This window comes from Erpetoichthys calabaricus, chromosome 5 (genome assembly GCF_900747795.2).
Source record: "Erpetoichthys calabaricus chromosome 5, fErpCal1.3, whole genome shotgun sequence".
Lineage (NCBI taxonomy): Eukaryota > Metazoa > Chordata > Cladistia > Polypteriformes > Polypteridae > Erpetoichthys > Erpetoichthys calabaricus.
The window spans coordinates 234,779,473-234,803,048 of NC_041398.2; the positions used below are offsets into that span (position 1 = coordinate 234,779,473).

Below are 23,576 nucleotides of genomic sequence, written 5' to 3' on the forward strand. Positions count from 1 at the left end.
CACACACTATGGCCAATTTAGAATCATCAATCCACCTAACCTTCATGTCTTTGGACTGTGGGAGGAAACCGGAGTGCCCGGAGGAAACCCACGCAGACACGGGGAGAACATGCAAACTCCACGCAGGGAGGACCCAGGAAGCGAACCCAGGTCTCCAGATCTCCCAACTGCGAGGCAGCAGCGCTACCCACTGCGCCACCGTGCCGCCCCTAACTGTATTAGTATAGGTAGTATTAGTATTAGTATTTTATTAATAGTAATCATTTATATTGTTGGAAATTGAAGCATTGTGATATAAGGAAATTATATCTGCATCATAAATAAAATACAGATTAACTCCAGAAAAGAAAGACTTACTTTGATCTTATGAGAACTGTTTCAAGCCAGGAAGAGGTGGGCTTTTCTTCCAAAGAACTGAGTTGTCGGACTGTCTTCCACCACACTGCCTAATGAACATTCAACCAGATGTATGTTTTCATTAATTATTGGAATTAATGTAAGAATTGCTATGGCATGTGTAATATCTTCATCAGATGTAAGTTAATGTTATGGTCAGTATTGAAGAAAGGTATGCTTCAATAATAGTGTTTCTGAAAAATATTTTGATAATTATGCTTATTAACAGAGCAGACCCCAGGTATACTTTCTTGGGGTAAAGCTGTGGGTTTTATGACGCCTGATGCGTCAACCTGTTTCCTACCTGTTTATATTTCTCAGGAGCAAATGGACCTTGTGTGAAACCTTTTGAAGATTTTATACCCACACATTGCCCTATTTGGATGAGCTTTGATCTCTGACTAACCTTGTATAAAAAGGATGAGTTTGGACGCACAAAGGAAAGATTAGTAATTCTCTCTTCTGAAATGCATGTCCGTACATTTCTATTATTCGTTACTTCACTATTTTTATAGATTTATTCTTTTTGTTACTGTATATAATTTTGAGGCTGCTATTAATAAATTGTCAAATCCTGTATTGATTAACTCTTTGAGGGCTGAATATTTTTTTCCAAAAAACAGTTTTCTGAAAAGCACACAAAGCAACTGTTTCACACAGAAATCAACATGAAACGTCTGTTGCTGCATGCTGTTGCTGTCAGTTTGGCAGGAACGCTCGGCAGACTGGCTGCCAGATTGTTTTCACGTGGCAGTGGCGGCAGCAACATTCACAGTGCATCACAATCTGGTTTGCACCTCTTGTCATTGTACCAGGCGGACTTACCATAGGCACGTCAACTAGACGAACCTGTTCAGCACCAAGATCAGCTGAGGACCGATCAGCTGATGCTGGTACCTCACATTCACTTTCGATCACTTGTATAATTGGAGTTCAAGAAGTCAGGGTCCAGTTCAGAGATAATATGCAAAACGTTGTCCACGGAGTATTCTGGTTTGTGCATTCACTTCAATCTCTCGCCAGATCTCAATGCCATTTTTGCCGTTATTTGTTCCTCGCTACTCATGCAAGCGCAGGGAATCTCTGTCAAACCAATGAAGCTAACTTTCCTTCTAGGAAAGAAAGTTCAACTAAAACATAACGGCAGGTTTTGTCACTGTTTACAGTTGATTACCACCATCAAACCCTCTTTTTGAGAAAAGTTGACATTCGCCCTGAAAGTGTTAATTGCCTGTTTTCATTGTAATTAATGCTGAGAACATATAGCCCCCTTTATTGTGGGCACATACTAGAAGCAGAAGTCTTCAAATGTGTTAAGTATTCTTTAATAGTTAGGCTTTGAAATAAATGTAACACTCAATAAGTTACAATAAGCCATCTAGCGTTAGATTTTATTCTGAAACACGTGCTTTAAAATGGTGCTTAGCCTCTGAGGTTGCATATGAAATATTATTCATGTGATACACACACTGAGAAAGCTATTCAGCCCTGTCATGAAACCAGATTACTTTAGCCTATTGAGGAAAGCATGTCTTAAAACTGGATCAGGCCAAAGATAGACTGGAGAGACTTTCATAAGAAAATACTAAAATAACCTTGTGAAGACAGGTCTGTTCATTTGGGGAACTTGAGAATTGAAAATCATCTGAACATGAGAGTTTTAATGTCAATCAAAGACCATGCCACCCTGTGAACTACGGCACAGTAAACTGACCTTTTGAACTGTCAACTGCAGTGCAGGAGGCTGATCTCTTGAACTGTTATAAACCATGTAACTGACTACAGGTCAAATCTCATTACAGTGAAAATTTTCATCATAGCAGTTTGGCCCAGACAGACGTTCATACAATTTCCTGTTTAATGGATTTCATTTTAACAAAATGTAAATTTCAGTATAGCAAACTTTTTTTCAAGAAAAAATGACCACCGAAGATAATAATACAATGTAAAAAATATTTAATGCCACGTCAACCCTTTGGCAGAGTCTTGGGTAACCTGCAACAGGCTGTCTCTTTCTTGTTAGACCAAAAGAAAGTGACAGTCTGTTGCTAAATTTCCAGTCTCAACGAAGCTTGGCGAGAGTGTAGGCACGACCTCATACAGGTATAGCCGAATTCTGAGTCAGTGCTCCACCGAGAACCCGCCTGGATAGCTGTGCGGATTCTGTACTGTTCGAGTTTCATAGCACTTCTTTGTGATGAACCAAAAAAGTGAGAAACTACATCAGTTTATGCAGAAAGAAAAGTTACATCTAACATCTCATTCTTATTCTGTATGCATACTTGTATTTCTATAAAAAAAAACTAACTTTTCATTTTCAAATAAATTTTTTTTTTTCGGTTTAAGAAGCTCTGTTTTTTTTACAGGCTTTGTCAAGCTTGGTTCACAGAGTTGCATGACAGATAGTAGGTGGATCCAGGTTTCCAAGCAAAATAGATGTACTTTATTACTGTATACAGAAGACAGGTACAGTCTCAAGACTTCCTTCAAAGTAAGAGCTCTTACTTTGGCATTCACACAACATAGGAGCCGTGACACAGGCAGTCCCCCTGCTTTAGCTCCCATCTTCAGATCAGAAGAACAGCAGTGGCTTGGAATCACCACTGTGGCAGACAAGGAGAGTACAAGGAAGAGCAGGTCTAAGCCCCAGTGTTAATAGTTCTAAACATCGGGCGACAAGCATGTTACATGGTAAACCTGATCCTGCATAGGATAGCCAATTACAGGAGCAGCTGTCCTTGCATCACTGCCATTAGAGCTGGCAAATCACCAGCAACCCGGTCACAATAGTATACGTATTTTCCCCATATTCGTTATGATGAATTATAATGAAAGATTTTTATAGTTCCTTGAATTTCGATACAATGGAATTCCACCTGTATTTATTTATAATAATGTGTTTAAATAATATTAAACATGAAACATGGGGAAAATAGAAATAAGGAAAGTAAAGAAAAGTATATTTTAATTATGAGTTAAGGATATATGAAAAATCCATACATCTTAAAAACAAGGAAGTATTACACCATCTCAGACGGAAAGTCCAGGTTGGGACGAAAATTAATTAATGAATGAGAGGATCTGGTACACTAGAGCACAAACTATTCCTTATATAAATAGAATGAGATTTTAATTAAACAGTGATCATCGTGAAGGTAGCGAGGAAGGTCAGTCTGTGTCATCGCTACTGTAATTGCTATTACTTATACTTTGCATTGCTTTTTTCACTTTGTTTTTTATTCTTAATAAATATGCTAAATGTTTTTAATATTACTTTGGCCTAGATTTGTTTATCATTCTGGTTTTATAGATTCAGGTGTGAGGTGTGTCACTTTAGGAGTGTCTTTGAAGGGTTAGAGACGTCTGTAAGACAATGGTCTACAACATGTAACCAGACTTGTTAAAGTCTCATTATCAAGTGCTAGATCCGGAGATCTGGAACTGCAGGGTGAACTTTAAGAGCTTTAAGGTCATCATTGCTTCTGCATTTCCCACCCCATTGTCTGGGAAAGAGAACTGGATAGCCTGGGTATCCCTCCAGGCCTGGAACTGGACAGCCACTGAGGTTTAATTATAAAGCACATGCTAGTTAAACAGCGCCAAACCTCTGAGGTTACATTCTAAAGGTAACTATATGCTATTAGCCATGTGTGCCCAACTACGTTGCGCATGTTAAAGTAGTCTGTGAAGGGCTCCCTGTTTAAACGCGGCTGCCAGTCGTGAACTGGGCCCTTCGTTGCACAGCATTATGATTTTTTATAAGGGAAACAAAATTACAAAACAAAACCCTTGGACATTGATTCGATAGAAACGGCCTACTCGGAATCACTGTCCGAATAGTAATTATGTGGTGGTGTAGGAGCATTTCTGCTTCTCTCCGTTCACAGTCCGTCTCGTTTTCACGACGCTGTCGTTTCCTCTCACGATCTCTTCTCAACCTTTCTCCAATCTCACAGGTTGCTTTGTGGCAATCCAAAGAGTAAGGCAATATACACGGAGCAATGATTATAAAAGGGGGACACATAGGTATCCAGGCTCTTTAAAGCATAAATAGGGATCACTTCACTGACATATGAGCAAGCCACAGTACAACTGTGAGACGCGCAGCACTCGCCAGCTACAACGTAACAATAATAATTTCCAGAACGTGCTGTTACGTTGTCATTCATTTTACCCACTGTCTTTCTTTCATTCATATGTTACGTAGGCACGTACCTTTTATCTTCAGCAATCTCATTCTCTAACCAGGCCTCAGGAGCTAACCAGCGTAACACTGTCCACCACTCCTTTCGTTATTCCAGCACATTGTTGACATCCGTGAGTAACAACAACGTACTAAACTGGAAGGTGGTCTACGCATGCGTAGAATTCGTGGACAAACAAAGATCAAGATCTAAATGAAGATTATATATAAAGATTAGTTAATTTAAAGCACAACAATTTGTTTAGTTTGAATGTCTGTGTTTTGAGGTGTGACTGTAGTACTACAGTCTTCAGTAGTATAAGCCTGGAGGAGATTCTTAATGCAATGCCTATGTTTCAGCTGTCTCTCTACTGCCATCTAGTGCTTCTTCTTCTAATTCATTCGTGGACAAACAAAGATCAAGATCCAAATGAAGATTATATATAGAGATAATCATATTGCTTCTGGGGTATATAACCTAAAGCTTTGTAAGCAATAACAAGTCAATGCTAATTCACATATTACGGAAACTTAAACTAATTCATCTCATAAAGACAAAATCGGTCTTTTTGAGTAAAAGCTATCACTTGAAGTTAGCCTAATGGTCTTTGTTCATATTCAGTCGTTGGCTAGGAGATGTGAGGCTGTAGTGCACCTCGATGAGTTGAAACCTAACTCATGACTAGGTAAAAAGGCCTTCAGTATCCATTTTGTTTTATGTGTGTTCATACTAATTGGCAGTAACCGTGTATATTCACGTATAAGTCGGGTCTTGAAACCAGAAAAATCGATCATAAAATCAGATCCGAACTTTTACGCCCGTTCAAAAATGTGACAATTAATTTTTTTTTTTTACATCTTCTTGCCTCCTCTAATCTCGCATCAGTTTCTCAGACACATCGAATTTTGTTGCAGCAGCGCAGTTACCAATTTCTTTTGCTACTTCAATGATGTTTAATTTAAAACCAGCTTCATATTTTCTTCTGATCGAACAGTCCATCGTAGATAAGGGATGCTCTTATGATAAAGGTGTATGAGGGTGTGAGATACAAAAAACACAAATCAGTGCAAATGTCGCTTCGGAATAGTTCGGGTATTACCATGTGGTCACATAGGCACAATAGAGAGCGAGAGAGAGAGAGGTTAGGAGCACACACTGATACAGCGCATTGCCGCACCCACACAGAAAAAAAAGGCCATGTGCTCCATGGTTACTCTCTCAGGTGGGCGTTAGCATATCGTAATCTCTTGGACCAATAACATGAGTTTTCCGCATTCGACTTATGCAACCGACATTAGAAAATATACTGTAAAATCAAGTGAACTTATCTGCAAGTATATACAGTACGTATAAATATATACACACATGCAGGGTGTCACTACCTGATCACTACTCCTCTAAAACCACATGTGAGCAGGTTTAATGGGCTGAGTACAGTGGGCAATGTTACAACATTACATCAGACAAACTGAAAAGGAGACTTATATGCCTTTAAAAGATACAGAAACCTCATTTTACATTTATATTCCAACTAAGATTATATGATACTGAATCAGATATATTTAACTAAGTGACACAGAAAAAAAGTGATGCATAAAAATATTTATATTGCATAATGTAAGAAATAGAAACATACGCATCAACATATAATTAACTATTACTTTCCAGTTAAAAGCTGCAGAGTCGGTGTTCCCAACTATAAATCACTCAGCTGCCGGTTCGGGAAGATGCTGCCAGTTTCTTCCCTGCTGCATTCCTGTGGAGTGTCGTGAAAGTATCTTTGCGGGTGTCCTCCAGATCTGATCTGTGATGTCTCACAATATGTATTACGTAGGTTTTATACTCTACTGAAAAGTTTGGAAAGCGATGAGACATTCTTTATGAAAATTAGGCCTTCTGTATTATCTAAGTAATTGGGAAATGATTTACAGCAAGGCAAAATTAAGACCCCCCACAGGCCCCAGGGTATCACACGCTTATATTTACACTCTGTGATCATCACATATTAAAATAAAACATGGGGGTGTTGCCCTGTGGAGATTTGACTGTTTGGTCATTTGATTGGGGCAGGGTAGGGTGTGGTGATATACTGTTTAAGTAACTGAGTACATGTGTTGTATGGAAGAGCATGTGGTATAACTGAAACAGAACATTACTGGCATTATGTCAAGTCCCCTTGATGATTTGGGCCCCAGGGTGTGCACCTGGGTCACCCTGAGTATACAGCCGCCTACGAGTTATGGAGAGACAATTATACTTCAGATATGACTCTACTAGCAAACATCTCGTTGTCATTATTTTCTAGATAGGGATTTCAGGGCCTTTTCATATGCTTGAAGTGAATAATGTTTACAATAACGACAGCAATACTCATTTTAGTCTACTGCTTAACGATTGCAATTATTTTTTTATTAAGTTTACACGAGGACATACTTTATCCCTGTGATCTGTCCCTTTAAATCAAGTGGAATGTATAGTGGATCGTCGTTAATTGAGAGGTGAGACAAACCGAGGAGAAACACAATCCCAAAACGTAACTAGTTGATGATTAGTTAAACTTGGTAGTTATATTGTTCTGCTGTTCACTGAGACAGCAGGCAGACCTGAGGATCATCTTCTCTTAGTACTATAATACATAGTCTGGTCTTGATCTGCTGATAGCACAGTGCTATCTCAGGTACACTGCAACTGACCCATTATGACCACATAGAGCAATCACTGAATATAATTACTGTCAGGAGATTGCTGTCCATACCATTATGGATCCACCACTGCATCTAACAGTTAGCAACAGGTATCCATTGAATTTCTCTGAAAGTACATTTAATGGGATGTATGAGATAGGGTGAAAGATGACTCATCAGACCATATTACTTTTTTATAATCCTCAGGGGTCCAGATTTGTGCTCTCTATGCCAGGTTTTGCTTCTTTGTGTACTGGTTTCCATATTGAAGACCTGCCATAAATTCCAGCTTAGTGAAACTCACAACATAGAGTTTTTATTGAGACTGGGTCACAGAGACGCTGATTCAATCTTATGGTCATTTCTGTGGCCGAATTTTTGTGGCATTCTATGATTTTTTTCCACTTGTTCCTGTCAGGGAACTCTGACATGCAGTCACTGTTTATCTTTGCCAATGTAGTTTGGCATATGCGGCCATCGTTTTTGAGATTATTTCCCTTGTCACTTGTAATATTTTTTTTTTTTTTTTGACCAATGCCCCTACAATTCCGGAACTTACTATTTAGCCTTTTTGGAACTCTGGTAATTGCTTCATGTTGCTTTGAAAAGTAACATATCAAAGTGCTAATTGTTAGTCTTGTTTTATAGCTGTCATATGCTGCTAATTGGCAATCAGGCTAATGGGACTCACCTTTGCAGCTGCATTTGTAATTGGAATTTAGTGTTGTGAATTAGCTTTGCTTAAGAATTAACAGTTCTAAATGCAATTAATGGGATGAGCAACTGAATATTAGTTGTGATTCATTACTTTTGTATTTCTCCACGACATTATTCTAGTGATTATTTTTATTATAGGCTAAACTGTCCTTTGTGACTGTCCTCTACTGCTGGTCACGTGTATAGATGTGATGTGTTTTGTCAGCACTAGTTAGCTTTAAAAGATGTGTGTATAGCACCCCATTTCCTCCCTTGGTATTCACTGAGGGTGCTGACCCAAGTTCCTTTGAATGCGCTTAGTCTAACTAGTTCTCAGCACTTTATTTTAATCCTTCTTTCCCCATTTTCTAACCCACAATTACCCACACAATTTTTCAATTGGTCAGTTTAAATGTACGAACTATTATTTACAAATAAATAAATATATACAGGTATATCAATAATCAGCTACATTTCTTATGTATATACACGTCTACGCGTGGAAGTGTGTGTGTGTGCGTCTGTCTACCTGTCCGGCCCAGAAGTACGAGGCTACAGCATGAAGCTCAAAGAAAGTGACTCTGTCAGCAAAGTGAAGCCACCAAGAAAAGAGAAATTCGCTTAGCCGCCAATACACAAGCAAGGCGAGCACATCGGCAAAATGAAACCGCAGAGGGAGAGAGAAACTCACTTAGCCGCTGATAGACAACAGAAGCGAGCATATCGGCAAAACGAAACCGCGGAGGAAGGAGATCCTTGCTTAGCCACTAATGCACAACCGTTGTGATTGATTGATTGAAGTGCCAAAATCCATCGTTTCTAAGAGCCCAGGATTTTTACAGCACAGGCTTACACAAATAGTACATATATAAATATCGTCACCTTCTGGGCTCATCTGAAGTACATAATGCCACCTCTGAGCGAGAGGGGGTGCTACTCCTAACCCGTGTCACCGCCTTCTCCCTCCACAATCCAGAAAAGATGCTCACTGAGGGTAACTGACTCTGCCCCTTCTGGCCAGGGCTCCAAAAAACCCGAGCAGGCCAGAAAGGGGGAGTGGATGATCAGATCGATCTGCAGGATGAAGCTCCTTATAATCAAAGTCCAGAGAACATGTTTGAGCCAAGAAGGGCTCATTTTTCTGTTTTGATTTTGGACTTGACTTATTGTGCCAATGAGCGTTTGTTTTGTTTGTTTAGTTTAAAAAAGCGAATTAAACAGGGACAATGGGTTGACTTCCTGACATTTACTTTGTGTGCTCCTTCACTCACACGATAACAGTATGTGTATATATATATATATATGTATATATATATATATATATATATATATATATATGATTTGATTGAGATTTACACAAAATATTTTAACTGCTACTATGTAAAGGGAATACTGCTGTTAAAAGCACCTTATTTGTTTAAAATGTTTGCAAACCAAATACACACAATACACTACTTCTGAGTTCATTATTGAATTTTGCACATAACAATGAGATTGTTGTGATTGTCTGTGATTAATCGTGATTAAAATTTTTAATTGCTGCCCAGCACAGATATATATATATATATATATATTCACGGCATTCGTAGTCTGAATCACAATCTGATTGTATGGGTGGTTACCTACCAGGTAACGCTTGTGGTTGGTCAGCAAGTCAGCTAACATCCGCCACGATGCCCTCAGTTGTGAGAAGCAGAACATAGAATGGTTGAAATAGTTTACTGTCAAATAATGCAAAGAGTACGCGACACGTGTTTCGCCCTAATTCTGGGCTCATCAGGCGTACATGCTCTACTGCACTCCCTCTCGGGAATCGAAACTCGGACGTCAGCGCTAGAGGCGAAGCCCCTAACGTTGCGCCACGGCGTGTGGTTCATTTATTTGACAGCATGTAGATCGGGGTAATTACATTCACAGCATTCGTAGACTAGATCACAATCTGATTGTATGGGTGGTTACCTACCAGGTAATCGTGGCGGATGTTAGCTGACTTGCTGACCAACCACAAGCGTTACCTGGTAGATAACCACCCATACAATCAGATTGTGATTCAGACTACGAATGCCGTGAATGTAATTACCCCGATCTACATGCTGTCAAATAAACGAACCACACACCGTGGCGCAACGTTAGGGGCTTCGCCTCTAGCGCTGACGTCCGAGGTTCGATTCCCGAGAGGGAATGCAGTAGAGTGTGTATGCCTGATGAGCCCAGAATTAGGGCGAAACACGTGTCGCGTACTCTTTGCATTATTTGACAGTAAACTATTTCAACCATATATATATATATATATATATATATATATAGATATATATATATATATATATATATATATATATATATATATATATATATATACTCTCCTGTGGTGGGCTGGCACCCTGCCCGGGGTTTGTTTCCTGCCTTGTGCCCTGTGTTGGCTGGGATTGGCTCCAGCAGACCCCGTGACCCTGCGTTAGGATATTGCGGGTTGGATAATGGATGGATGGATATCTACTCTCTATACATAAATACCTAAGCTTAAAAGTGCAATGATGTTATGTGACTTTTTATGTCACATTTTTTGTCACGCTTTAAATTGGGCTTATTTTAAAACCTACATATATATGTTTGGTATCATTCTTTTCAGAATTTATCGAACTTTAATGTGATGTTGTTAGATTTTCAGATTCTTATTCCGTTTTTAAATTATAAACTAAAAAAATATCAAGAACTCATGTCGCACAAGACAAGGCTTTGTGCCAAGAGATTTAACCACACCCAGGGCCGGAAATAAAAGACAAAGAGTAGAACAGCTGCTGTACAGGCTTTTATATGTTCGAAGTGCCACGCGAGATGCAGATCATGTGGCACAGCAGCAGCAGCTGATCGAGCAAAGAGGAGGTAAAAAAAACCTGTATTTGTTTCCCATTGTATCACCATTTAAGAGGGGGTTTTGGAGGAGCGACTGCATCTCCCTGGGGTGCTTTCAGCCCCCCTCTTCATAATGTGAGTGGCAGAGATGCGAAGTGGCTGGTGCATAGCTCAGAAAAGGGGGGCTGGCGAGCGAAGCGAGCAGCAGGTAAGCCCCCTAGTATGTATATATATATATGCATTTCTCCTCCTCCCTTCACAGAACAAAGGGTGCCATTCCACCACTGACCTAATTCAGTTGTCTGCCTTCCTGCCTGGAACTCACATGACTGGAAACTCAGCCATCTTAACTAAGTTCTGTATTGGACTCACATCTGAAAAGACGTTACAAACATCTTTGTAAAAAGTTCATATATTCTCATTTATTTTCATTATATGAGTTGACTGGACATGACGGAATCTTTTTCTGTGTTAGTTTTCCTTTCTTACGATATACACACACATGTAAAAGAGAAGATAGAAGAAAAAAGCAAAAGTGAACCCTAGCTGCTCTACTGTGTTCATTAATTTTTGTAAACTAATATTTTGTGAAAGACAATGTGGGAGATCTGGAATTTAGAAACCAAACCCAAAACACAAAGCTAATCTTGTAGTCATTAATTGCCTATAATTCTATAAACTGTATTTCAGTCAGAAAGTTAAAGGATCTTTTATTTAAAAAACAGCAATCTCAGATGTCCGTAAATATACGGAAACTAGAAGCACAGAAAATACCCTGTCTTTAACAATGGATACAAAATCGTATCTAAAAGATAAATACATGCAACACAACCAAACCCTGTGGGTTAAAAAATAACCCAGAACAAAGTTCATGGGTCTAGAAGACAACAAACTAAGTAACAAGAGTTTTCTATATAGAATACCATCATAAGAACAGAGGAGGTGAACTGATAGAAATGTTATGAATGATACTGTAACTGAAACTACTTGTGAATTGATGGGCTTTAAGTTGTCTTTTAAAAGAGAGATTTGAGTTCAGAGGTCTAATTACTTTGGGGAGGTCATTTTAAACTCCACATGGAGTAGAACAGAAGGCGTTGTCACCCACAGAGCAATGGGTGGTTTAAGCAACATTTCCCAACCAAAATGCTAACCAAGAATCGAGGTAAGGAGGAAAAAAATGAAAAAGTAAGGACATGGGAATTCTAAAGGTCTTGAACTACACACTCGGGCAAAATATTTGTTTTTGAGAATATCCACAAACTCGGATAATGACCCGTCTGATGCACTGCTCTGCTTTTAATAGGGTCACATTGCGTCACTTCGAGAGATGAGATTCATACCAATTGACACCCTGTAGTGACAACTACAACACAACACAATGACAAAAATGGCACAATTTAATTTACTAATAACTGAAAGTAATGTAGCTGATGGTAAGTAAGGCAGGATCAAGCATGGGTCAGATGCCTGCCATAACTATCTCAGTCCAAAAAGGTTTGTTTAAAAAAGGTTTAGTGAAACTTCAAGCAAACAGTCCACACAAGAATAGAGAAAGGCTGTTACACATGTAAAATAAAAGGCCAAAAAAAAGGAAAAATGTTTCTTCTTGTTAAACTTCAATTGTTTCTGTACTTAAGGATGAATTATTTCACTGTGCTTTACTTCACATTCAGTATGTTTTAAACATACGGCTCTGCACATACAACTGAGTACATTAAGGCACAGTTTGAAACCGTGTAGCCTCCATGTCTTGCTCTCAGCAAGGCAGATCACTTATTGAGACTAATCTGTAATCAGAGGGACAAGAAATAGTTAGAATACTAGCAAATCGTGCTTGAGAAAATTTTGCAAGAATAAAAGCATTAATGAAATGATGAAGAAGAAGAGAAGAACATCACATGTTACAGTAAGAAAGGAGATTATTTTAACAAGTAGTGGCTTGTGAGAAGACTCAATATTACAATAGTCACATGATTAGTATGGGATGTTATTATAGTCACTTACAACAGCAGGAATATTTACAACTAGCCAACCCGCAGCGTAGCATACGCCGCATAATTATGTATTGATGGGTGAACACTTCCTGAAAGACACAGTTGTCCAAATGGGGTGGGTTTGAGGATACGACTGTAAGTGAATGCAAAGATGGAACTCTGGAGAGAGGGCGGGGAAGAGGGCCTGAGAGGTTTCGGGTCCTAACCGTCCAACGACAGGTCGGCACAACCGGTAATGATTCTTCCGCAGGTTCACCTACAGAACCCGTGTTAGGACATTTACATCCTCTAGATAGGCAAGTTCGATTGTCTGACGCCCATTCCGCCCCTGCCATTCTAGTCTGCTGATTTCTTAAGTCATCTCTTAGTCATCGTTCACTCATGTGTCCGCCCCCAACTACTCACCTGAATTGCTTTCGTCTGTGTACAGTCCACATGCACTTGCGAGTCATATTGACTGTTTCATTTTCCACACACCGCCTCAGTCGCATGCACCCGTGAGCCCGTGAGGTTTCCCGTGTTGAGTCCAATTAAGCCAAAGGCTCCACACCTGGTGGTGCCCTTCCATCAGTTCCTTTAAGTTTCAGCTTTGCAACCATACGCTACAGTTCACATACACCTGTGAGCCACGTTCGGGCCGTGTTGAGTCAAATTAAGCCACAGGCTCCACACCTGGTGGTGCCCTTCCGTCAATTCCTTTCAGTTTCAGCTTTGCAACCATACTCCCTTCGGAATGCAAAGACTTGGGTATGGTCGGAACTACGACGGTATGTGATCTTCTTCAAACCTCCAACTTTCGTTCTTGATTAATGAACACATTCTTGGCAAATGCTTTCGCTGTCGTACCATGGTCGGCTGTTTAGTGAATTGTTGGTGGGCGGGGCTCTGTGAGTTGGCGGGCGTGGCTGTCTTGCGTGCGTCTCACTTGCCATGGACTTAGTGAATTATATATATAGATACAAAGTGTCATAGACATATATAGATAGACGCCGCATTGACTGTGTTGCTCAGTCAACACGATACGTCAGCGCGTCCGCCCTATTGCGAGTGGCAAAAGTGCCATTTAAACTAATACAGGTAGACGTGGAAACCGGGTTTTCTGATGAAAAAACAATAACATTTAAAACAGTATCGTTTACATACAACAGATTTTGGAGAATTGTTTACATGCAATTATTTATATCCATTTATACGCTAATAATGGCAATTATTAAATAATAATTATTATTATTAAATAATTCCTCCCATATAAGTTACATTTCTCGGACTGCCTTCTTCCATCTCCGAAACATTTATAGACTTTTGTCCTGTTCTTACGCAACACAGTACTGAAGTATTGATTAATGCCCTAGTCACCTCATGTATAGATTACTGTAATGCTGTTCTATCTGGCATCCCACAAAAACTTATCCATTCCTTACAACTTCTTCAAAATTCTGCTGCCAGGATAATAATCTGCTGTTCTAAATCTACTGAACATATTACACCTTTTTCTCACTCAGCTTCACTGGCTCCCTGTTAACTACAGAATACAATGCACAATACTGCTCTTAACATTTAAAGCTCTCCACAACCTCACTGATCTCCTACAGACTTACACTCCCGCTCGCTCACTCACTCAGATCCTCATCTGCAGCTCGACTTTCTGTACCGCACATCAAACTCTGTTCTACGGGAGCGCGAGCGTCTCTCATAGTGCTCCTTAACTCGGGAATTCTCTTCCCTCTCATATAGTCAGCTCAATTCAATAACACATTTTAAAACTGCCCTCAAAACTTATCTTTTCAAACTGACATACCAATTGTGAATTTTGCACTGTTACTGCCAGTTATCTTTGTTTGTTTGCTAATTATTGCTTTTTGATTTATCATTCTCTTGTTTTAATTTTACTAATTTTGTTTAATTTTATTGCAAGGTGACTTTGAGTGCTACGATTATAAAACGTGATTTTCTAATGGCCAAATATAACCAAAACAATATTGTTCAGCTTTACCTATGAAATGTAATCCCCCGGAAATCTGGTTTGCAGCGTACAGCGGTTTGTACAATCCCAAGCAGCTCATTATTCATTACTTCACACCACAGCAGTGCCACTCGCAATATGGCGGCGACGTTGACGTACAATGCTGCTGGTCATACGGCGTCTAGTAATTCTATGTCTATACAAAGTGTAACATGACAGGTTAACAGAACATATTGGATAAGATGGGAAATGCAGGGCACATGTAAGTCAGTATGTGTCAAGTGTGGCCGTCAGGTAGCGTAGTATACCGATGTCTATAACAATTGTCGGAAAATGCAACTTGTCGCATAAAAGTTATTGTCAGCAAAAATATTCCCCTGTGTGTAACCCGCAAGTACCTGTACGTTTAACCCAAGTTTCGATGTAACTCTGGTAAATGTAGTGTACAACTGGCCATGAGTAAAAACAGGGCCTGGCAAATAAACTTCAGCGTTATTAAAGGTTTGTCCTTGTGACTGGGTGATAGTCATACAATATGCTGAACGAACGGGGAATTGCTTGCACCGTAATATAAAGGGAATATCTTGTTTTGAGTTGTTAGTGTAATGGAATCCCTGTAGTTTTTCTGTCGTAACGTTTCTTGTTGTCTGACAGTTTTCCGCTTCTCGTCAGAAAGGTTGTATGTGTAATTCGTTTTTCATTCACTGCAAGACTTGCTGCCGCTGAACTTCAGATAATGTCACTCTGTGGTTTGTCATACATTGTCTTTGTTGTTCTAAGGCATCTTGCCTGTGCTTGTTGGTCTGGCGTGATGTAGATGTTTCAGCTTCTCTGCTTTGCTCTCAGTATGTAGGCCAGCGAGACCATTTCTGTTGGTCGCAGCTATGCTGTATGTTCCTTTTCATTTTATCAAGAGGCTTACATTGAAGTGAAGGAAAAAGGAGGTGTAAAATGGTAGTGTCATAATGCAGTTTCATTCAGTAACAAAATATGCACCGAATAAAAAGTCAAATACCACAGTCGATAATTGGTCACATTGACGAATTGAAGATTTGAAAATAAGCCTAAGACTAAAACTCCGTCAGGAGCACGGATTTCTCACTGTTGTTGTGGAGGGATAGAATAGTTGTGGCAACCGTTGATATTGAGAACGGACAAACACAAGCAAAATAATATAAGGATATACCAATTCAGTTCAGCTTGTAGGGGTTGGAAGAACCTCAAATAGACTATACACTAATATATAGGCAAACATTTAATTTAGCTTAAATAACTAGCAAATGGCTTCTACAAATAATATTAACAATAAACCATAAGTTCAAATTATGATGCAGCACTTCAGAAAACCCAATATGGAAGCATCTATGAAAATTAAGGAGCTGAAACCAGTGACCAGACTTTTTAAAATATGCAGAATCAAAAATAAATAATACTTTGTTAAAGAAAACGGATATTGTCAAAACTTTCAAATTTGTACAAAAAAAAATCACTATCTTAAAAAGAAAAATTTTTTTCAAGCTTAGACTGGGTCAAATACAATCTATATACGTAAAAGGGAATTTCTGTCTGTTTGCCTATATGTTTCCTATACAATCCTGCATTCTTTGAACAATTTACACTGAAGTTTGCATAGTTGCTCCCTTAGACCATTTAACAAAATTAACTACTTTGAAACCCAAAATTTTGACCCTGGAGGTCCCAGTGTTTTTTTTTTTTTTTTCCTCTATGTGCTACAGTTTGCACACTGGTGCCACCTGCTGGCTCAAAGCAAGTGAAACATCTGAAAATTCTAAAAGCCAAACTAGCAAACAAAATGAGCAGAGCTTAACATAACTTACCCACACATCAGTGTGTGCTGCTTCTCTCTACTATCATATAAAATGTAGTACAGTGGACCCTTGACTTACGAACTCAATTTGTTCGCGAAGGCTGGTTGTAACTCAAGTTGGTTGTAAGTCAAGACTACTTTTCCCATAAGAAATAATGGAAATTCCCATAATGCATTCCGAACCTCCCACTGCAACACTTACTTAACCTTTTCATAACAAAAAAGGGTTGTATAATGTGCATAATTTACCAAAACACCAATAATTTTTTCTAATGTACTAACCAAAAAGTTATAAAAAGTGCCTAGCCTACCAGAAACAACAATTTCATATTGTACTCACCATTTAATTGACATCTTTGGGCCGCAGGAAGGGAGGAGGAGGAGAATGAAATGGAAGGTGGTTATTGTTTAGAAGGAGCCTCCTTATGGAAACTTTTTCTTTGTAAAATTGTCGAAATGGTGGATTTCGACATGCTGTACATATTAGCGAGATCGGTCACACGAACACCACTCATATTTCCGCACAACTTCCTTCTTCGATTCGATTGTGATTGCTTTCTTTACCTTCATTACCTTCTCTTCCTTCCTTAGCAATTATCGAAATAAATTATATAAATCACTGCACTGACCGAAATTACGTCCACAAACACATGTATCTGGGCTCCGACTGACGCTTACAAACGCTCTCGGCTGTTTGTTTACAATCGCACAAGCGGATACACGTGACCGCATTCAGGTCGTAACGCAAGATGTTGGTCGTAAATCAAAACAAAAATTTTGGTCGTAAATCAAGTTGTTCGCATGTCAGGCCGGTCGTATATCAAGGGTTGACTGTATCATGCAGTTTGAAGAGGGGTGTTCAGTGAGGTTTGATAGAGAATGGAAGTGCAGCGCAACACAAAGGAGAGTCAAACGGTTGCTGTGTAGCTCCTGTTTGGTTGGCTTTTCTTTATAATTTAAGCACTATAAACTGTTTACCTTGAACTAATCGGATGCATCAGACATGACAGCGTTGATAGTTACAACCCAACAAGAAGTTACCGCAATTCTGGAATCCAATCGGACCCAAAACAAACAAATTTTCGACTCACGAGAGCAGAGACATCGATACAGTGGCAGTGTGGATGACGGAAGGCACAGCTAGCAATAACAACAGGGTTACTATTTAAAAAACAAATACATCTTTGCTATCTTTCTTGCATCCATTCTACAAATACACCCAGCCAATGCCCGGTGCTTCGACTAAGATATTATATTTGGAAGTCATAATGCAGAATCCAACTTTGCGGGAAACGAGTAAGCCGTCTACTTTTAATAAACCTGTGACGATTAATCACAGTTCATTGTACGTTCCCACAGATGGTAAAGAATTTGAAAAGAAACTTGTTAATAAAGACAAGAGTATCTTCTAACCTAGAAGGCTGCATCATGGGAAGCTTGCAAAACTGCATATCACTCTGATTCACCATTGGTGAACATTTTTAATGCATTTGGGAACATTGGTTCTTCACAGCTGAATTAATCACGCACCATGTGGGTTTTGTATTTGGCAGTACATTTTCTGTGTTGTTGGTTGTTTTTAGCAATGAGATGATGATTAAATAAACATTTATATAAATGTTCTGGCTCATATTAGCTGAAGCTGAATTATATTGAGTTTCAAAGACATTCATCAATGGTCAGTGCAGTCCATTATACAGATAACATTAATGGCACACCATCTAATTCTATATGTCCCTCAAAATTCAGCTTACAGTCAACAAGCTCATTTTTAAAGGAAGAAGCTGCAAAAGCAGTTTCTGATTGTGAATAAATTACAGAAGTGGGGGCTTCGATTAAAGACTAGCCCTTTTTGGCATGACACAGCAGACATCCATTTCCTTTATAGGCCTGGCAAAATGGAAGGCTATACCTCAATGTACACACCAACCTCTACAGCCAAAAGGAATTCATCACAAGACAAAAAAAAAGATTTTTTATGGAGGACTGGCACCATCACAGCAGGCCCTGTGGATGAATGGGATGTCCCAGAGGAGTCAATTACAAGATATCAGGATCTGTAGCTTTTCATTTGTGTCCAGAGCGAACCCCTGATGTCCACAATACATACAGTGACTACATAAAGTATTCAAAACCCCTTTCACCTTTTTGTACATTTTATTTTGTTGCAGCCTTATGCTAAAATCATAAACATTCTATGAACCTGTAATCCCAGGAAAAAAACACTGGAGTGTAAGAGATAGGTAGAATTTATGGCACAATATTGTCTGGAATGGGGCTGAGTCGGTCGGAACTGAATCATTTGGACCACCCACAATTAAAGAGACATGTCAAGGACCACTAGAATTGGATAAATGAGACAAGCAAATCCATGTGGTCTCTATTGTGGCTACAGACAGCCTATGCTGCCTGTTTCTGCCATTTCCTTTGTAGGCAACATATAAACAGTCTTCCGCAGACGCAGTGATTGCACTTCGCGATGCTCTTCGGCGTGTTGTCAAGTTGTGGGAGGTCCCAAGAGAGTTTAGAAACTTCACATTTTCTTGAATGAGTGCCACATTAATAGGAATGTTTCTTGAACGAGCATCACTGAACCACATAAAAATGGCTTTTTTGAAGTCTTCAAATGCAGCAGTTAGCATACATTTGCAACCCAAGATTTTTCTTCTTTGTTTTGTTCGGTCTTTCAAGAAGGTTGACAGTGTCGAAGGCGAAATTCCAAATTCACTGGCAACGTATTTTTTCATTTGGCCGCAATCGAGAGCTGCAAAAATTTAAAGTTACTTTAACTAACTGCTCTGTGGATGATTCGTTCAGGCATTTCAAGGTCTTCTGGGCACTTTGTTGTAATGGAAGTACACCTTTTTGGCTCCAATAAATATGTATGACCACATTAAATGGGAAGCTGCCGATCAATTCTAAACCTGCAGCTGAAGAAGCAGGAGATCCTTAAACAGAAACACTTAACCACTAATGAAAACTGGTATAGGATGCATAGTGTGTTCTGATTTATGTTATTTTTTTCTTTGATTTCCGTTATTGAAAGACGTACCAGGGTATTTCAGCAATTATTTGACCCCAACTACTTACTATATATATACTGTATATATATATTAAGTTAAACAAAATGTACACAGTTTACATTTTGCTACCACTTTGATCATGAGTATTATTATTTTCATAAGATAAAAGTAAAGTGATCTAAATATGTTAACATGTTAAATATGACAAATATTGATAGACAAAAAAATCCTGCAGTTATTGAAAAGTATAGTGTATTCGTGACAAAGCTGACAGAATCTTTAAAAAGCTACATTTTTTGTATATCCCTCCATTATTCTTGGATCAAGTCTCACTCCTCATACATTTATATGGAGTGATACCATTTCTGATAATATAACGCTATGAAAAATGTATTGTGATATACTATACCATACTATTAACAAAAATGCTTACTACTTCTACTACTGCTACTAGTATCAATAATAATAATAACAAAACATTTTTATATACTTTGCTCATCATGAATTAACACACTCCACCCCCTATAACTCAGTGGAAAGATCAATGTTCTACATATCATATCTCAAAATGATTTACCCCTGATCAACAAGTAAACCTAAAGAAATCTGCCAAATTTACTAAGATTTGATCTGCTTCAAAATCCATAAATCTGCAAAATCCTATAATATCTGAAAAATTTAATAAAATTAAAAAGATATTTTGATGCAATTATTAAAAATGTCAGCAGCACAGAATTGTTCACTAATAAAATATTTAATTTAACTAAATATCATGTCTTTTGGGGCTACCATTTTGTACTCTACTAGATACAATATTCTCATTTTGTGTGGTTCTTAAACCTTAATGAAGATACACATAGGTCTTTTTTAAAGGTATATTTCATAAGCACTTGCTACTTCTCCTTCAGTTTCAACAATTCAACCTGAAAGCTTTAGCTACAGCGTACAAACCAATTATTAATGCTTGGAGGGCTCAAAACATTCGTGCAGCTGTGTCTAAAAATGAAGACCTAGTGACACATGAAGTAAAAGCACAGCAAAGCAGTAATATGCAGGATTCAACCAACAATGAGTCACATTAAAATGTTCTGGATTTTAGGTTTATAATTTAAATTGACTATTAACTTCACCTTCAATCCAGCTATTTTCTGGTCACACTTGTTTTACTTATTACATGGTTGGAGAAACTGTGGCATTGGCTTCCAGCCAAGATATGAATCAGTTTTGTGCAGGCTTATGATGTATGCACATATATGTGTGGGTGTTGCTTATCTGATACATAGATACATAAATAGGTATGAAGGGCACTATATGATAGATAGATAGATAGATAGATAGATAGATAGATAGATAGATAGATAGATAGATGTGAAAGGCACTATATAATAGATAGATAGATAGATAGATAGATAGATAGATAGATAGATAGATAGATAGATAGATAGATAGATAGATAGATAGATAGATAGATAGATAGATAGATAGATAGATGTGAAAGGCACTATATAATAGATAGATAGATAGATAGATAGATAGATAGATAGATAGATAGATAGATAGATAGATAGATAGATAGATGTGAAAGGCACTATATAATAGATAGATAGATAGATAGATAGATAGATAGATAGATAGATAGATAGATAGATAGATAGATAGATAGATAGATAGATAGATGTGAAAGGCACTATATAATAGATAGATAGATAGATAGATAGATAGATAGATAGATAGATAGATAGATAGATAGATAGATAGATAGATAGATAGATAGATAGATAGATAGGAAAGGCAGTATATAATAGAGATTGATAGATAGATAGATAGATAGACAGACAGACAGACAGACAGACAGACAGACAGACAGACAGACAGACAGATAGATAGATAGATAGATAGATAGATAGATAGATAGATAGATAGATAGATAGATAGATAGATAGATAGATAGGAAAGGCAGTATATAATAGAGATAGATAGATAGATAGATAGATAGATAGATAGATAGATAGATAGATAGATAGATAGATAGATAGATAGATAGATAGATAGATAGATAGATAGATGTGAAAGGCACTATATAATAGATAGATAGATAGATAGATAGATAGATAGATAGATAGATAGATAGATAGATAGATAGATAGATAGATAGATAGATAGATAGAAAGATAGATAGATGTGAAAGGCACTATATAATAGATAGATAGATAGATAGATAGATAGATAGATAGATAGATAGATAGATAGATAGATAGATAGATAGATAGATAGATAGATAGATAGATAGATGTGAAAGGCACTATATAATAGATAGATAGATAGATAGATAGATAGATAGATAGATAGATAGATAGATAGATAGATAGATAGATAGATAGATAGATAGATAGATAGATAGATAGATGTGAAAGGCACTATATAATAGATAGATAGATAGATAGATAGATAGATAGATAGATAGATAGATAGATAGATAGATAGATAGATAGATAGATAGATAGATAGATGTGAAAGGCACTATATAATAGATAGATAGATAGATAGATAGATAGATAGATAGATAGATAGATAGATAGATAGATAGATAGATAGATAGATAGATAGATAGATAGATAGATAGGAAAGGCAGTATATAATAGAGATAGATAGATAGATAGATAGATAGATAGATAGATAGATAGATAGATAGATAGATAGATAGATAGATAGATAGATAGATAGATAGATAGATAGATAGGAAAGGCAGTATATAATAGAGATAGATAGATAGATAACGTAATATGCCATTTTATAATTTTTGTGCAGTCTAATTTAGGCTATAGGGCATATTGCATATACAGTATGTACTGTGTGTACACACACACACATTTATATATACAGTACATATGGACACAAATGCATATATACAGGTGCCTTCATTCCCTTTCCCAGCAGCACAGAGTGTACGGCAGGTTGTACATAACATTAACAGAATCTGCTTAATCTAATGCAGGATTGTGAGGAGTCAGAGTGTCTCTTGTCTTTTGTCAAAATGGTGCCAGGGTGGGCACCAGCTCCTCACTACTCTTTGCTAATGATTAATACAGCATATGTCATGAAATTATTGAGATTAATATTAAAGAGATTTTCTTTTGTAAACTAAAGCTATAAATTTGTCTTCTGTGAGGTCCGTCAGCATATCGACTTCAGTTCTTTACGTGTTTTCAATCAGTCTCATTAATTCCACGACAGACGTGCTTGTATTATATACTCAGTATCTGTGACAGTAATGGCTAACTAAGTGAGCAAATATTCATTTTGTGTTTTTTATACCCTTATAAGTATAATTTTGACAAAAATTTTGTCAACATTTATCACCATTAAATATGCAAAAAAAAGTATTTTAATAAGATTTTTAGTAGGAGGAATGCCAAGAAAAATTGTCCATACTTTTCAGCTAAATTGTTTTAAACAAGTCATCCTTTATACAAAAGTGATATTAGTGCTGCCAGTACTGTACACTAATTTATATGTTTTATGCATAATTTGAAAATCAACTCTCTTGTGTTATATACTGTAAAGTATTTATTTTATTAGAGGTATGCTACAAGCCATTATCAGTTTAAAGTATTACTTTAGACTTTTATGTAATTATCATTACAAGGAGAGCACAGTTTCCAGGAATCCTGATGTACTATGATGACGCTCACCATTTCTGAAAGATGCTACCCTTGACTGGAGTGAGTGTTCTAGAAAATGAAAAAATGAACATTACTTTTTATAACAACTGCATTCATTCTACTTCCTTCACTAAAATCTTAGAGTAATTAAGATTGAAATTGCATTTGGTTTCTTTTACATTTATGTATTTGCTAAGCCAAGAGTGTTAAGCACTTTTGCTATTACGTGTACTATTAGTGACTCAGAGTGGAATATCCTATATACAGTATGTGTTCGCCTTTGTTAAATC

The 23,576-nt window shown here is 37.7% G+C and overlaps 1 protein-coding gene across 5 annotated transcripts in view; it reads right to left on the reverse strand.

Moving 5' to 3' along the window:
• Positions 1–23,576, reverse strand: part of gria2b (glutamate receptor, ionotropic, AMPA 2b) — a 185,614-nt gene that overhangs the window by 156,420 nt on the left and 5,618 nt on the right. The window lies entirely within an intron of this gene.